Raw genomic sequence first — 18,037 nt, 5'->3', positions numbered from 1 at the left:
CCAATGCTCCTTCCCTTCTCGCCTGCATACATGGATGCACGTTCACGCCTCCTCCTTCTCTCGGCTTCATACGGGGATCATATCTCCTCAATGTCTCACCCTCACTTCCAACATGTGTAACTTCTTGTTCTCTTTGACGTCTGGGGCATGGGTGGCTACTGCACAGCTCTAGATGTCGCCCACCTGCAAGGTGCTATGGAAAGCACTTTTCCACATTGGACGTGCTATATTAACCCCCTCTCCCCAAATACAATAAAAATAAAGAAATATATGTGCTTCCATAATGTGTACCTTCTAATGTTTCATATGTGTAAGCACATTGTCCTCCTCCTGACCACATTCTAAAACTATGTGCAAATTGTTCCTTCCATAAACTGTCACTTCCTTGGCCCTTTATTTATAATGACTGTTATACTCTCTCTCTTTCCGCCACAGTATAAAAAAGCCTAGCACACCTCATGATTGGACTAAGAAATTCCTGTCATTTAGTTGGAAATGATTTTCCCATTATCCCCAAAAACTCCTCACTGTGTCTAAGAACGCTTTTTTTCACAGGACAATACAGATCAGATTGACTTGAAAGGTCCTTTCACGCGACTACAGAATGCCTCTCGTTCCACTAAAAGATACGCCAGTGCCTACAATAGCCTAGGACTAGACTATGAGTCCCAATGTAGAAAGACCACAAGTCCACAGATATGCCTGTTTATTTAAACATCTGTATTATCATCAGCATGTGACTGTAAAGGCGGGACCTCGCGCTCTCTGTAACGCGCTCCATTGGCAACATCAGTTAAATGTCGTTGGTTCAATCCCTCGCGGATGTTGTTTTTATTCCCATTTGTAACTGGGAAATACTGTCGCTGCAATACATATGTCTTAATCAAGCTAGTGGTTATTGACGTAAATGGCAGTGTTATAATGTTTCATGTACTGCAAATGTCACCACATAATGCGCTCTTAATTAGATTTGGTTGAAATACATTACAGTCACCCGATGAAAAAGTGTGCAAAGAGCATTAAAGAAACAAAAGGTTCATAACAGTAACAGGACATATCGAATTGTTTCAGTCCTCCACAGAGATTGCCAATGTATTAATGGAAATTCTAAAATATCTGCCCAACTGTCGTGACATTGCCTCACCGCAATGCCGTGACTCGGATTCGAACCGAGGTTGCTGCGGCCACAACGCAGAGTACTAACCACTATACGAGAGCTACTTGGGCTGCTACAATTTGACGTTCCACCTCTATCATAATCTGTACTCCATCTGTGATGTCATGACTCATGTTTGAATTAAAGGTTGGTTGTGATGTTATCGATGAGAATAAGATGACACCTGATCCCCAGTCACTTATTTAAGATCTCAATAATCAAGTCAGAATCCAAATGAAAGTCATCAAAGTGGAGCCAATTAGAAATAATATAGTTACACAAACCTGGCAATGGTGCGGCAGCCAGGGCCGATAATGGCCCGCCAGCCTGAGAGCAGGGAAGTGTGAGAGCAGTGATGGTCTTGTGAGAGTTTACAGCTGTTATTGACCATGTCCCCTTCCATTGCAGAGTTTTCTTCCTATAAGAAGTGCAGAGGCTCCCTCTGGGGTGCTAATAGTAAATTTATTTTTTTGCGCAGGAGAAGTGCTCTTCACCAATTGCACGTGCCAAATCACCCGAAGGCCACCACCATAAAATTCAGGCATTCATGTTCATGCGTCCTCCATGTTATGTCCTTATAAAGGGATGCATGTTCATGATGACTCCATGTCACACCTGCATACAAGGATGCATGTTCATGCCGCCTCGTTCTCTTGGCTTCATACAGGGATTTTATCTCCTCCCTGTCTCACCCTCATGCAGGGATGCATGACCAATGCTCCTTCCCTTCCTGCCCGCATACATGGATGCACGTTCATGTCTCCTCTTTCTCTCTGCTTCATACGGGGATTTTATCTCCTCCCAGTCTCACCCTCAGGAAGGGATGCATGACCAATGCTCCTTCCCGTCTCGCCCGCATACATGGATGCACGTTCACGCCTCCTCCTTCTCTCGGCTTCATACGGGGATCATATCTCCTCCCTGTCTCACCCTCATGCAGGGATGCATGACCAATGCTCCTTCCTGTCTCGCCCGCATACATGGATGCACGTTCACGCCTCCTCCTTCTCTCGGCTTCATACGGGGATCATATCTCCTCCCTGTCTCACCCTCATGCAGGGATGCATGACCAATGCTCCTTCCCTTCTCGCCTGCATACATGGATGCACGTTCACGCCTCCTCCTTCTCTCGGCTTCATACGGGGATCATATCTCCTCCCTGTCTCACCCTCATGCAGGGATGCGTGACCAACACTCCTTCCTGTCTCGCCCGCATACATGGATGCACGTTCACGCCTCCTCCTTCTCTCGGCTTCATACGGGGATCATATCTCCTCCCTGTCTCACCCTCATGCAGGGATGCATGCCCAATGCTCCTTCCCTTCTCGCCTGCATACATGGAAAAACGTTCACGCCTCCTCCTTCTCTCGGCTTCATACGGGGATCATATCTCCTCCCTGTCTCACCCTCATGCAGGGATGCATGACCAATGCTCCTTCCTGTCTCGCCCGCATACATGGATGCACGTTCACGCCTCCTCCTTCTCTCGGCTTCATACGGGGATCATATCTCCTCCCTGTCTCACCCTCATGCAGGGATGCATGACCAATGCTCCTTCCCTTCTCGCCTGCATACATGGATGCACGTTCATGCCTCCTCCTTCTCTCGGCTTCATACGGGGATAATATCTCCTCAATGTCTCACCCTCACTTCCAACATGTGTAACTTCTTGTTCTCTTTGACTTCTGGGGCATGGGTGGCTACTGCACAGCTCTAGATGTCGCCCACCTGCAAGGTGCTATGGAAAGCACTTTTCCACATTGGACGTGCTATATTAACCCCCTCTCCCCAAATACAATAGAAATAAAGAAATATATGTGCTTCCATAATGTCTACCTTATAATGTTTCATATGTGTAAGCACATTGTCCTCCTCCTGACCACATTCTAAAACTATGTGCAAATTGTTCCTTCCATAAACTGTCACTTCCTTGGCCCTTTATTTATAATGACTGTTATACTCTCTCTCTTTCCGCCACAGTATAAAAAAGCCTAGCACACCTCATGATTGGACTAAGAAATACCTGTCATTTAGTTGGAAATGATTTTCCCATTATCCCCAAAAACTCTTCACTGTGTCGAAGAACGCTTTTTTTCACAGGACAATACAGATCAGATTGACTTGAAAGGCCCTTTCACGCGACTACAGAATGCCTCTCATTCCACTAAAAGATACGCCAGTGCCTACAATAGCCTAGGACTAGACTATGAGTCCCAATGTAGAAAGACCACAAGTCCACAGATATGCCTGTTTATTTAAACATCTGTATTATCATCAGCGTGTGACTGTAAAGGCGGGACCTCGCGCTCTCCGTAACGCGCTCCATTGGCAACATCAGTTAAATGTCGTTGGTTCAATCCCTCGCGGATGTTGTTTTTATTCCCATTTGTAACTGGGAAATACTGTCGCTGCAATACATATGTCTTAATCAAGCTAGTGGTTATTGACGTAAATGGCAGTGTTATAATGTTTCATGTACTGCAAATGTCACCACATAATGCGCTCTTAATTAGATTTGGTTGAAATACATTACAGTCACCCGATGGAAAAGTGTGCAAAGAGCATTAAAGAAACAAAAGGTTCATAACAGTAACAGGACATATCGAATTGTTTCAGTCCTCCACAGAGATTGCCAATGTATTAATGGAAATTCTAAAATATCTGCCCAACTGCTGTGACATTGCCTCACCGAAATGCCGTGACTCGGATTCGAACCGAGGTTGCTGCGGCCACAACGCAGAGTACTAACCACTATACGATCACAACGAGCTACTTGGGCTGCTACAATTTGACGTTCCACCTCTATCATAATCTGTACTCCATCTGTGATGTCATGACTCATGTTTGAATTAAAGGTTGGTTGTGATGTTATCGATGAGAATAAGATGACACCTGATCCCCAGTCACTTATTTAAGATCTCAATAATCAAGTCAGAATCCAAATGAAAGTCATCAAAGTGGAGCCAATTAGAAATAATATAGTTACACAAACCTGGCAATGGTGCGGCAGCCAGGGCCGATAATGGCCCGCCAGCCTGAGAGCAGGGAAGTGTGAGAGCAGTGATGGTCTTGTGAGAGTTTACAGCTGTTATTGACCATGTCCCCTTCCATTGCAGAGTTTTCTCCCTATAAGAAGTGCAGAGGCTCCCTCTGGGGTGCTAATAGTAAATTTATTTTTTTGCGCAGGAGAAGTGCTCTTCACCAATTGCACGTGCCAAATCACCCGAAGGCCACCACCATAAAATTCAGGCATTCATGTTCATGCGTCCTCCATGTTATGTCCTTATAAAGGGATGCATGTTCATGATGACTCCATGTCACACCTGCATACAAGGATGCATGTTCATGCCGCCTCGTTCTCTTGGCTTCATACAGGGATTTTATCTCCTCCCTGTCTCACCCTCATGCAGGGATGCATGACCAATGCTCCTTCCCTTCCTGCCCGCATACATGGATGCACGTTCATGTCTCCTCTTTCTCTCTGCTTCATACGGGGATTTTATCTCCTCCCAGTCTCACCCTCAGGAAGGGATGCATGACCAATGCTCCTTCCCGTCTCGCCCGCATACATGGATGCACGTTCACGCCTCCTCCTTCTCTCGGCTTCATACGGGGATCATATCTCCTCCCTGTCTCACCCTCATGCAGGGATGCATGACCAATGCTCCTTCCTGTCTCGCCCGCATACATGGATGCACGTTCACGCCTCCTCCTTCTCTCGGCTTCATACGGGGATCATATCTCCTCCCTGTCTCACCCTCATGCAGGGATGCATGACCAATGCTCCTTCCCTTCTCGCCTGCATACATGGATGCACGTTCACGCCTCCTCCTTCTCTCGGCTTCATACGGGGATCATATCTCCTCCCTGTCTCACCCTCATGCAGGGATGCATGACCAACACTCCTTCCTGTCTCGCCCGCATACATGGATGCACGTTCACGCCTCCTCCTTCTCTCGGCTTCATACGGGGATCATATCTCCTCCCTGTCTCACCCTCATGCAGGGATGCATGCCCAATGCTCCTTCCCTTCTCGCCTGCATACATGGATGCACGTTCACGCCTCCTCCTTCTCTCGGCTTCATACGGGGATCATATCTCCTCCCTGTCTCACCCTCATGCAGGGATGCATGACCAATGCTCCTTCCTGTCTCGCCCGCATACATGGATGCACGTTCACGCCTCCTCCTTCTCTCGGCTTCATACGGGGATCATATCTCCTCCCTGTCTCACCCTTATGCAGGGATGCATGACCAATGCTCCTTCCCTTCTCGCCTGCATACATGGATGCACGTTCATGCCTCCTCCTTCTCTCGGCTTCATACGGGGATAATATCTCCTCAATGTCTCACCCTCACTTCCAACATGTGTAACTTCTTGTTCTCTTTGACTTCTGGGGCATGGGTGGCTACTGCACAGCTCTAGATGTCGCCCACCTGCAAGGTGCTATGGAAAGCACTTTTCCACATTGGACGTGCTATATTAACCCCCTCTCCCCAAATACAATAGAAATAAAGAAATATATGTGCTTCCATAATGTCTACCTTATAATGTTTCATATGTGTAAGCACATTGTCCTCCTCCTGACCACATTCTAAAACTATGTGCAAATTGTTCCTTCCATAAACTGTCACTTCCTTGGCCCTTTATTTATAATGACTGTTATACTCTCTCTCTTTCCGCCACAGTATAAAAAAGCCTAGCACACCTCATGATTGGACTAAGAAATACCTGTCATTTAGTTGGAAATGATTTTCCCATTATCCCCAAAAACTCTTCACTGTGTCGAAGAACGCTTTTTTTCACAGGACAATACAGATCAGATTGACTTGAAAGGCCCTTTCACGCGACTACAGAATGCCTCTCATTCCACTAAAAGATACGCCAGTGCCTACAATAGCCTAGGACTAGACTATGAGTCCCAATGTAGAAAGACCACAAGTCCACAGATATGCCTGTTTATTTAAACATCTGTATTATCATCAGTGTGTGACTGTAAAGGCGGGACCTCGCGCTCTCTGTAACGCGCTCCATTGGCAACATCAGTTAAATGTCGTTGGTTCAATCCCTCGCGGATGTTGTTTTTATTCCCATTTATAACTGGGAAATACTGTCGCTGCAATACATATGTCTTAATCAAGCTAGTGGTTATTGACGTAAATGGCAGTGTTATAATGTTTCATGTACTGCAAATGTCACCACATAATGCGCTCTTAATTAGATTTGGTTGAAATACATTACAGTCACCCGATGGAAAAGTGTGCAAATAGCATTAAAGAAACAAAAGGTTCATAACAGTAACAGGACATATCGAATTGTTTCAGTCCTCCACAGAGATTGCCAATGTATTAATGGAAATTCTAAAATATCTGCCCAACTGCTGTGACATTGCCTCACCGAAATGCCGTGACTCGGATTCGAACCGAGGTTGCTGCGGCCACAACGCAGAGTACTAACCACTATACGATCACAACGAGCTACTTGGGCTGCTACAATGTGACGTTCCACCTCTATCATAAGCTGTACTCCATCTGTGATGTCATGACTCATGTTTGAATTAAAGGTTGGTTGTGATGTTATCCATGAGAATAAGTGGACACCTGATCCCCAGTCACTTATTTAAGATCTCAATAATCAAGTCAGAATCCAAATGAAAGTCATCAAAGTGGAGCCAATTAGAAATAATATAGTTACACAAACCTGGCAATGGTGCAGAAGCCAGGGCCGATAATGGCCCGCCAGCCTGAGAGCAGGAAAGTGTGAGAGCAGTGATGGTCTTGTGAGAGTTTACAGCTGTTATTGACCCTGTCCCCTTCCATTGCAGAGTTTTCTCCCTATAAGAAGTGCAGAGGCTCCCTCCGGGGTGCTAATAGTAAATTTATTTTTTTGCGCAGGAGAAGTGCTCTTCACCAATTGCACGTGCCAAATCACCCGAAGGCCACCACCATAAAATTCAGGCATTCATGTTCATGCGTCCTCCATGTTATGTCCTTATAAAGGGATGCATGTTCATGATGACTCCATGTCACACCTGCATACAAGGATGCATGTTCATGCCGCCTCGTTCTCTTGGCTTCATACAGGGATTTTATCTCCTCCCTGTCTCACCCTCATGCAGGGATGCATGACCAATGCTCCTTCCCTTCTCGCCTGCATACATGGATGCACATTCATGTCTCCTCGTTCTCTCGGCTTCATACAGGGATTTTATCTCCTCCCTGTCTCACCCTCAGGAAGGGATGCATGACCAATGCTCCTTCCCGTCTCGCCCACATACATGGATGCACGTTCACGCCTCCTCCTTCTCTCGGCTTGATACGGGGATCATATCTCCTCCCTGTCTCACCCTCATGCAGGGATGCATGACCAATGCTCCTTCCTGTCTCGCCCGCATACATGGATGCACGTTCACGCCTCCTCCTTCTCTCGGCTTCATACGGGGATCATATCTCCTCCCTGTCTCACCCTCATGCAGGGATGCATGACCAATGCTCCTTCCCTTCTCGCCTGCATACATGGATGCACGTTCACGCCTCCTCCTTCTCTCGGCTTCATACGGGGATCATATCTCCTCCCTCTCCCACCCTCATGCAGGGATGCATGACCAATGCTCCTTCCTGTCTCGCCCGCATACATGGATGCACGTTCACGCCTCCTCCTTCTCTCGGCTTCATACGGGGATCATATCTCCTCCCTGTCTCACCCTCATGCAGGGATGCATGACCAATGCTCCTTCCCTTCTCGCCTGCATACATGGATGCACGTTCATGCCTCCTCCTTCTCTCGGCTTCATACGGGGATCATATCTCCTCAATGTCTCACCCTCACTTCCAACCTTTGTAACTTCGTGTTCTCTTTGACGTCTGGGGCATGGGTGGCTACTGCACAGCTCTAGATGTCGCCCACCTGCAAGGTGTTATGGAAAGCACTTTTCCACATTGGACGTGCTATATTAACCCCCTCTCCCCAAATACAATAAAAATAAAGAAATATATGTGCTTCCATAATGTGTACCTTCTAATGTTTCATATGTGTAAGCACATTGTCCTCCTCCTGACCACATTCTAAAACGATGTGCAAATTGTTCCTTCCATAAACTGTCACTTCCTTGGCCCTTTATTTATAATGACTGTTATACTCTCTCTCTTTCCGCCACAGTATAAAAAAGCCTAGCACACCTCATGATTGGACTAAGAAATTCCTGTCATTTAGTTGGAAATGATTTTCCCATTATCCCCAAAAACTCCTCACTGTGTCTAAGAACGCTTTTTTTCACAGGACAATACAGATCAGATTGACTTGAAAGGTCCTTTCACGCGACTACAGAATGCCTCTCATTCCACTAAAAGATACGCCAGTGCCTACAATAGCCTAGGACTAGACTATGAGTCCCAATGTAGAAAGACCACAAGTCCACAGATATGCCTGTTTATTTAAACATCTGTATTATCATCAGCGTGTGACTGTAAAGGCGGGACCTCGCGCTCTCTGTAACGCGCTCCATTGGCAACATCAGTTAAATGTCGTTGGTTCAATCCCTCGCGGATGTTGTTTTTATTCCCATTTGTAACTGGGAAATACTGTCGCTGCAATACATATGTCTTAATCAAGCTAGTGGTTATTGACGTAAATGGCAGTGTTATAATGTTTCATGTACTGCAAATGTCACCACATAATGCGCTCTTAATTAGATTTGGTTGAAATACATTACAGTCACCCGATGAAAAAGTGTGCAAAGAGCATTAAAGAAACAAAAGGTTCATAACAGTAACAGGACATATCGAATTGTTTCAGTCCTCCACAGAGATTGCCAATGTATTAATGGAAATTCTAAAATATCTGCCCAACTGCAGTGACATTGCCTCACCGCAATGCTGTGACTCGGATTCGAACCGAGGTTGCTGCGACCACAACACAGAGTACTAACCACTATAAGATCACGGCGAGCTACTTGGGCTGCTAAAACGCTAAGTTCCACCTCTATCATAAGCTGTACTCCATCTGTGATTTCATGACTCATGTTTGAATTAAAGGTTGGTTGTGATGTTATCCATGAAAATAAGTGGACACCTGATTCCCAGTCACTTATTTAAGATCTCAATAATCAAGTCAGAATCCAAATGAAAGTCATCAAAGTGGAGCCAATTAGAAATAATATAGTTGCACAAACCTGGCAATGGTGCGGCAGCCAGGGCCGATAATGGCCCGCCAGCCTGAGAGCAGGAAAGTGTGGGAGCAGTGATGGTCTTGTGAGAGTTTACAGCTGTTATTGACCCTGTCCCCTTCCATTGCAGAGTTTTCTCCCTATAAGAAGTGCAGAGGCTCCCTCCGGGGTGCTAATAGTAAATTTATTTTTTTGCGCAGGAGAAGTGCTCTTCACAAATTGCACGTGCCAACTCACCTGAAGGCCACCACCATAAAATTCAGGTATTCATGTTCATGCGTCCTCCATGTTATGTCCTTATAAAGGGATGCATGTTCATGATGACTCCATGTCACACCTGCATACAAGGATGCATGTTCATGCCGCCTCGTTCTCTTGGCTTCATACAGGGATTTTATCTCCTCCCTGTCTCACCCTCATGCAGGGATGCATGACCAATGCTCCTTCCCTTCTCGCCTGCATACATGGATGCACATTCATGTCTCCTCGTTCTCTCTGCTTCATACAGGGATTTTATCTCCTCCCTGTCTCACCCTCAGGAAGGGATGCATGACCAATGCTCCTTCCCGTCTCACCCGCATACATGGATGCACGTTCACGCCTCCTCCTTCTCTCGGCTTCATACGGGGATCATATCTCCTCCCTGTCTCACCCTCATGCAGGGATGCATGACCAATGCTCCTTCCTGTCTCGCCCACATACATGGATGCACGTTCACGCCTCCTCCTTCTCTCGGCTTCATACGGGGATCATATCTCCTCCCTGTCTCACCCTCATGCAGGGATGCATGACCAATGCTCCTTCCCTTCTCGTCTGCATACATGGATGCACGTTCACGCCTCCTCCTTCTCTCGGCTTCATACAGGGATCATATCTCCTCCCTGTCTCACCCTCATGCAGGGATGCATGACCAATGCTCCTTCCTGTCTCGCCCGTATACATGGATGCACGTTCATGCCTCCTCCTTCTCTCGGCTTCATACGGGGATCATATCTCCTCCCTGTCTCACCCTCATGCAGGGATGCATGACCAATGCTCCTTCCCTTCTCGCCTGCATACATGGATGCACGTTCATGCCTCCTCCTTCTCTCGGCTTCATACGGGGATCATATCTCCTCAATGTCTCACCCTCACTTCCAACATGTGTAACTTCTTGTTCTCTTTGACGTCTGGGGCATGGGTGGCTACTGCACAGCTCTAGATGTCGCCCACCTGCAAGGTGCTATGGAAAGCACTTTTCCACATTGGACGTGCTATATTAACCCCCTCTCCCCAAATACAATAAAAATAAAGAAATATATGTGCTTCCATAATGTCTACCTTCTAATGTTTCATATGTGTAAGCACATTGTCCTCCTCCTGACCACATTCTAAAACTATGTGCAAATTGTTCCTTCCATAAACTGTCACTTCCTTGGCCCTTTATTTATAATGACTGTTATACTCTCTCTCTCTTTCCACCACAGTATAAAAAAGCCTAGCACACCTCATGATTGGACTAAGAAATTCCTGTCATTTAGTTGGAAATGATTTTCCCATTATCCCCAAAAACTCCTCACTGTGTCTAAGAACGCTTTTTTTCACAGGACAATACAGATCAGATTGACTTGAAAGGTCCTTTCACGCGACTACAGAATGCCTCTCATTCCACTAAAAGATACGCCAGTGCCTACAATAGCCTAGGACTAGACTATGAGTCCCAATGTAGAAAGACCACAAGTCCACAGATATGCCTGTTTATTTAAACATCTGTATTATCATCAGCGTGTGACTGTAAAGGCGGGACCTCGCGCTCTCTGTAACGCGCTCCATTGGCAACATCAGTTAAATGTCGTTGGTTCAATCCCTCGCGGATGTTGTTTTTATTCCCATTTGTAACTGGGAAATACTGTCGCTGCAATACATATGTCTTAATCAAGCTAGTGGTTGTTGACGTAAATGGCAGTGTTATAATGTTTCATGTACTGCAAATGTCACCACATAATGCGCTCTTAATTAGATTTGGTTGAAATACATTACAGTCACCCGATGAAAAAGTGTGCAAAGAGCATTAAAGAAACAAAAGGTTCATAACAGTAACAGGACATATCGAATTGTTTCAGTCCTCCACAGAGATTGCCAATGTATTAATGGAAATTCTAAAATATCTGCCCAACTGCAGTGACATTGCCTCACCGCAATGCTGTGATTCGGATTCGAACCGAGGTTGCTGCGACCACAACACAGAGTACTAACCACTATAAGATCACGGCGAGCTACTTGGGCTGCTAAAACACGAAGTTCCACCTCTATCATAAGCTGTACTCCATCTGTGATTTCATGACTCATGTTTGAATTAAAGGTTGGTTGTGATGTTATCCATGAGAATAAGTGGGCACCTGATCCCCAGTCACTTATTTAAGATCTCAATAATCAAGTCAGAATCCAAATGAAAGTCATCAAAGTGGAGCCAATTAGAAATAATATAGTTACACAAACCTGGCAATGGTGCGGCAGCCAGGGCCGATAATGGCCCGCCAGCCTGAGAGCAGGAAAGTGTGAGAGCAGTGATGGTCTTGTGAGAGTTTACAGCTGTTATTGACCCTGTCCCCTTCCATTGCAGAGTTTTCTCCCTATAAGAAGTGCAGAGGCTCCCTCCTGGGTGCTAATAGTAAATTTATTTTTTTGCGCAGGAGAAGTGCTCTTCACCAATTGCACGTGCCAAATCACCCGAAGGCCACCACCATAAAATTCAGGCATTCATGTTCATGCGTCCTCCATGTTATGTCCTTATAAAGGGATGCATGTTCATGATGACTCCATGTCACACCTGCATACAAGGATGCATGTTCATGCCGCCTCGTTCTCTTGGCTTCATACAGGGATTTTATCTCCTCCCTGTCTCACCCTCATGCAGGGATGCATGACCAATGCTCCTTCCCTTCTCGCCCGCATACATGGATGCACGTTCATGTCTCCTCGTTCTCTCTGCTTCATACGGGGATTTTATCTCCTCCCTGTCTCACCCTCAGGAAGGGATGCATGACCAATGCTCCTTCCCGTCTCGCCCGCATACATGGATGCACGTTCACGCCTCCTCCTTCTCTCGGCTTCATACGGGGATCATATCTCCTCCCTGTCTCACCCTCATGCAGGGATGCATGACCAATGCTCCTTCCTGTCTCGCCCGCATACATGGATGCACGTTCACGCCTCCTCCTTCTCTCGGCTTCATACGGGGATCATATCTCCTCCCCGTCTCACCCTCATGCAGGGATGCATGACCAATGCTCCTTCCCTTCTCGCCTGCATACATGGATGCACGTTCACGCCTCCTCCTTCTCTCAGCTTAATACAGGGATCATATCTCCTCCCTGTCTCACCCTCATGCAGGGATGCATGACCAATGCTCCTTCCCTTCTCGTCTGCATACATGGATGCACGTTCACGCCTCCTCCTTCTCTCGGCTTCATACAGGGATCATATCTCCTCCCTGTCTCACCCTCATGCAGGGATGCATGACCAATGCTCCTTCCTGTCTCGCCCGTATACATGGATGCACGTTCATGCCTCCTCCTTCTCTTGGCTTCATACGGGGATCATATCTCCTCCCTGTCTCACCCTCATGCAGGGATGCATGACCAATGCTCCTTCCCTTCTCGCCTGCATACATGGATGCACGTTCATGCCTCCTCCTTCTCTCGGCTTCATACGGGGATCATATCTCCTCAATGTCTCACCCTCACTTCCAACATGTGTAACTTCTTGTTCTCTTTGACGTCTGGGGCATGGGTGGCTACTGCACAGCTCTAGATGTCGCCCACCTGCAAGGTGCTATGGAAAGCACTTTTCCACATTGGACGTGCTATATTAACCCCCTCTCCCCAAATACAATAAAAATAAAGAAATATATGTGCTTCCATAATGTCTACCTTCTAATGTTTCATATGTGTAAGCACATTGTCCTCCTCCTGACCACATTCTAAAACTATGTGCAAATTGTTCCTTCCATAAACTGTCACTTCCTTGGCCCTTTATTTATAATGACTGTTATACTCTCTCTCTCTTTCCGCCACAGTATAAAAAAGCCTAGCACACCTCATGATTGGACTAAGAAATTCCTGTCATTTAGTTGGAAATGATTTTCCCATTATCCCCAAAAACTCCTCACTGTGTCTAAGAACGCTTTTTTTCACAGGACAATACAGATCAGATTGACTTGAAAGGTCCTTTCACGCGACTACAGAATGCCTCTCATTCCACTAAAAGATACGCCAGTGCCTACAATAGCCTAGGACTAGACTATGAGTCCCAATGTAGAAAGACCACAAGTCCACAGATATGCCTGTTTATTTAAACATCTGTATTATCATCAGCGTGTGACTGTAAAGGCGGGACCTCGCGCTCTCTGTAACGCGCTCCATTGGCAACATCAGTTAAATGTCGTTGGTTCAATCCCTCGCGGATGTTGTTTTTATTCCCATTTGTAACTGGAAAATACTGTCGCTGCAATACATATGTCTTAATCAAGCTAGTGGTTGTTGACGTAAATGGCAGTGTTATAATGTTTCATGTACTGCAAATGTCACCACATAATGCGCTCTTAATTAGATTTGGTTGAAATACATTACAGTCACCCGATGAAAAAGTGTGCAAAGAGCATTAAAGAAACAAAAGGTTCATAACAGTAACAGGACATATCGAATTGTTTCAGTCCTCCACAGAGATTGCCAATGTATTAATGGAAATTCTAAAATATCTGCCCAACTGCCGTGACATTGCCTCACCGCAATGCCGTGACTCGGATTCGAACCGAGGTTGCTGCGACCACAACACAGAGTACTAACCACTATACGATCACAGCGAGCTACTTGGGCTGCTACAATGTGACGTTCCACCTCTATCATAAGCTGTACTCCATCTGTGATGTCATGACTCATGTTTGAATTAAAGGTTGGTTGTGATGTTATCCATGAGAATAAGTGGACACCTGATCCCCAGTCACTTATTTAAGATCTCAATAATCAAGTCAGAATCCAAATGCAAGTCATCAAAGTGGAGCCAATTACAAATAATATAGTTACACAAACCTGGCAATGGTGCGGCAGCCAGGGCCGATAATGGCCCGCCAGCCTGAGAGCAGGAAAGTGTGAGAGCAGTGATGGTCTTGTGAGAGTTTACAGCTGTTATTGACCCTGTCCCCTTCCATTGCAGAGTTTTCTCCCTATAAGAAGTGCAGAGGCTCCCTCCGGGGCGCTAATAGTACATTTATTTTTTTGCACAGGAGAAGTGCTCTTCGCCAATTGCACGTGCCAAATCACCCGAAGGCCACCAGCATAAAATTCAGGCATTCATGTTCATGCGTCCTCCATGTTATGTCCTTATAAAGGGATGCATGTTCATGATGACTCCATGTCACACCTGCATACAAGGATGCATGTTCATGCCGCCTCGTTCTCTTGGCTTCATACAGGGATTTTATCTCCTCCCTGTCTCACCCTCATGCAGGGATGCATGACCAATGCTCCTTCCCTTCTCGCCCGCATACATGGATGCACGTTCATGTCTCCTCGTTCTCTCTGCTTCATACGGGGATTTTATCTCCTCCCTGTCTCACCCTCAGGAAGGGATGCATGACCAATGCTCCTTCCCGTCTCGCCCGCATACATGGATGCACGTTCACGCCTCCTCCTTCTCTCGGCTTCATACGGGGATCATATCTCCTCCCTGTCTCACCCTCATGCAGGGATGCATGACCAATGCTCCTTCCTGTCTCGCCCGCATACATGGATGCACGTTCACGCCTCCTCCTTCTCTCGGCTTCATACGGGGATCATATCTGCTCCCTGTCTCACCCTCATGCAGGGATGCATGACCAATGCTCCTTCCCTTCTCGCCTGCATACATGGATGCACGTTCACGCCTCCTCCTTCTCTCGGCTTCATACGGGGATCATATCTCCTCCCTGTCTCACCCTCATGCAGGGATGCATGACCAACGCTCCTTCCTGTCTCGCCCGCATACATGGATGCACGTTCACGCCTCCTCCTTCTCTCGGCTTCATACGGCGATCATATCTCCTCCCTGTCTCACCCTCATGCAGGGATGCATGACCAATGCTCCTTCCCTTCTCGTCTGCATACATGGATGCACGTTCACGCCTCCTCCTTCTATCGGCTTCATACGGGGATCATATCTCCTCCCTGTCTCACCCTCATGCAGGGATGCATGACCAACGCTCCTTCCTGTCTCGCCCGCATACGTGGATGCACGTTCACGCCTCCTCCTTCTCTCGGCTTCAGACGGGGATCATATCTCCTCCCTGTCTCACCCTCATGCAGGGATGCATGACCAATGCTCCTTCCCTTCTCGCCTGCATACATGGATGCACGTTCACGCCTCCTCCTTCTCTCGGCTTCATACGGGGATCATATCTCCTCAATGTCTCACCCTCACTTCCAACATGTGTAACTTCTTGTTCTCTTTGACGTCTGGGGCATGGGTGGCTACTGCACAGCTCTAGATGTCGCCCACCTGCAAGGTGCTATGGAAAGCACTTTTCCACATTGGACGTGCTATATTAACCCCCTCTCCCCAAATACAATAAAAATAAAGAAATATATGTGCTTCCATAATGTCTACCTTCTAATGTTTCATATGTGTAAGCACATTGTCCTCCTCCTGACCACATTCTAAAACTATGTGCAAATTGTTCCTTCCATAAACTGTCACTTCCTTGGCCCTTTATTTATAATGACTGTTATACTCTCTCTCTTTCCGCCACAGTATAAAAAAGCCTAGCACACCTCATGATTGGACTAAGAAATTCCTGTCATTTAGTTGGAAATGATTTTCCCATTATCCCCAAAAACTCCTCACTGTGTCTAAGAACGCTTTTTTTCACAGGACAATACAGATCAGATTGACTTGAAAGGTCCTTTCACGCGACTACAGAATGCCTCTCATTCCACTAAAAGATACGCCAGTGCCTACAATAGCCTAGGACTAGACTATGAGTCCCAATGTAGAAAGACCACAAGTCCACAGATATGCCTGTTTATTTAAACATCTGTATTATCATCAGCGTGTGACTGTAAAGGCGGGACCTCGCGCTCTCTGTAACGCGCTCCATTGGCAACATCAGTTAAATGTCGTTGGTTCAATCCCTCGCGGATGTTGTTTTTATTCCCATTTGTAACTGGGAAATACTGTCGCTGCAATACATATGTCTTAATCAAGCTAGTGGTTATTGACGTAAATGGCAGTGTTATAATGTTTCATGTACTGCAAATGTCACCACATAATGCGCTCTTAATTAGATTTGGTTGAAATACATTACAGTCACCCGATGAAAAAGTGTGCAGAGAGCATTAAAGAAACAAAAGGTTCATAACAGTAACAGGACATATCGAATTGTTTCAGTCCTCCACAGAGATTGCCAATGTATTAATGGAAATTCTAAAATATCTGCCCAACTGCCGTGACATTGCCTCACCGTAATGCCGTGACTCGGATTCGAACCGAGGTTGCTGCGGCCACAACGCAGGGTAACAACGCAGGGTACTAACCACTATACTATCACAGCGAGCTACTTGGGCTGCTACCATGTGACGTTCCAACTCTATCATAAGCTGTACTCCATCTGTGATGTCATGACTCATGTTTGAATTAAAGGTTGGTTGTGATGTTATCCATGAGAATAAGTGGACACCTGATCCCCAGTCACTTATTAAAGATCTCAATAATCAAGTCAGAATCCAAATGAAAGTCATCAAAGTGGAGCCAATTAGAAATAATATAGTTACACAAACCTGGCAATGGTGCGGCAGCCAGGGCCGATAATGGCCCGCCAGCCTGAGAGCAGGAAAGTGTGAGAGCAGTGATGGTCTTGTGAGAGTTTACAGCTGTTATTGACCCTGTCCCCTTCCATTGCAGAGTTTTCTCCCTATAAGAAGTGCAGAGGCTCCCTCCGGGTGCTAATAGTAAATTTATTTTTTTGCGCAGGAGAAGTGCTCTTCACCAATTGCACGTGCCAAATCACCCGAAGGCCACCACCATAAAATTCAGGCATTCATGTTCATGCGTCCTCCATGTTATGTCCTTATAAAGGGATGCATGTTCATGATGACTCCATGTCACACCTGCATACAAGGATGCATGTTCATGCCGCCTCGTTCTCTTGGCTTCATACAGGGATTTTATCTCCTCCCTGTCTCACCCTCATGCAGGGATGCATGACCAATGCTCCTTCCCTTCTCGCCCGCATACATGGATGCACGTTCATGTCTCTTCGTTCTCTCTGCTTCATACGGGGATTTTATCTCCTCCCTGTCTCACCCTCAGGAAGGGATGCATGACCAATGCTCCTTCCCGTCTCGCCCGCATACATGGATGCACGTTCACGCCTCCTCCTTCTCTCGGCTTCATACGGGGATCATATCTCCTCCCTGTCTCACCCTCATGCAGGGATGCATGACCAATGCTCCTTCCTGTCTCGCCCGCATACATGGATGCACGTTCACGCCTCCTCCTTCTCTCGTCTTCATACGGGGATCATATCTCCTCCCTGTCTCACCCTCATGCAGGGATGCATGACCAATGCTCCTTCCCTTCTCGCCTGCATACATGGATGCACGTTCACGCCTCCTCCTTCTCTCGGCTTCAAAAGGGGATCATATCTCCTCCCTGTCTCACCCTCATGCAGGGATGCATGACCAACGCTCCTTCCTGTCTCGCCC

Source organism: Ambystoma mexicanum (assembly GCF_040938575.1).
Source record: "Ambystoma mexicanum isolate Mex_15411 chromosome 12 unlocalized genomic scaffold, UKY_AmexF1_1 Mex_chr12_unloc.1, whole genome shotgun sequence".
NCBI lineage: Eukaryota > Metazoa > Chordata > Amphibia > Caudata > Ambystomatidae > Ambystoma > Ambystoma mexicanum.
The sequence above is the reverse complement of the archived record's forward strand: the minus strand, read 5'-3'. Positions refer to the sequence as shown.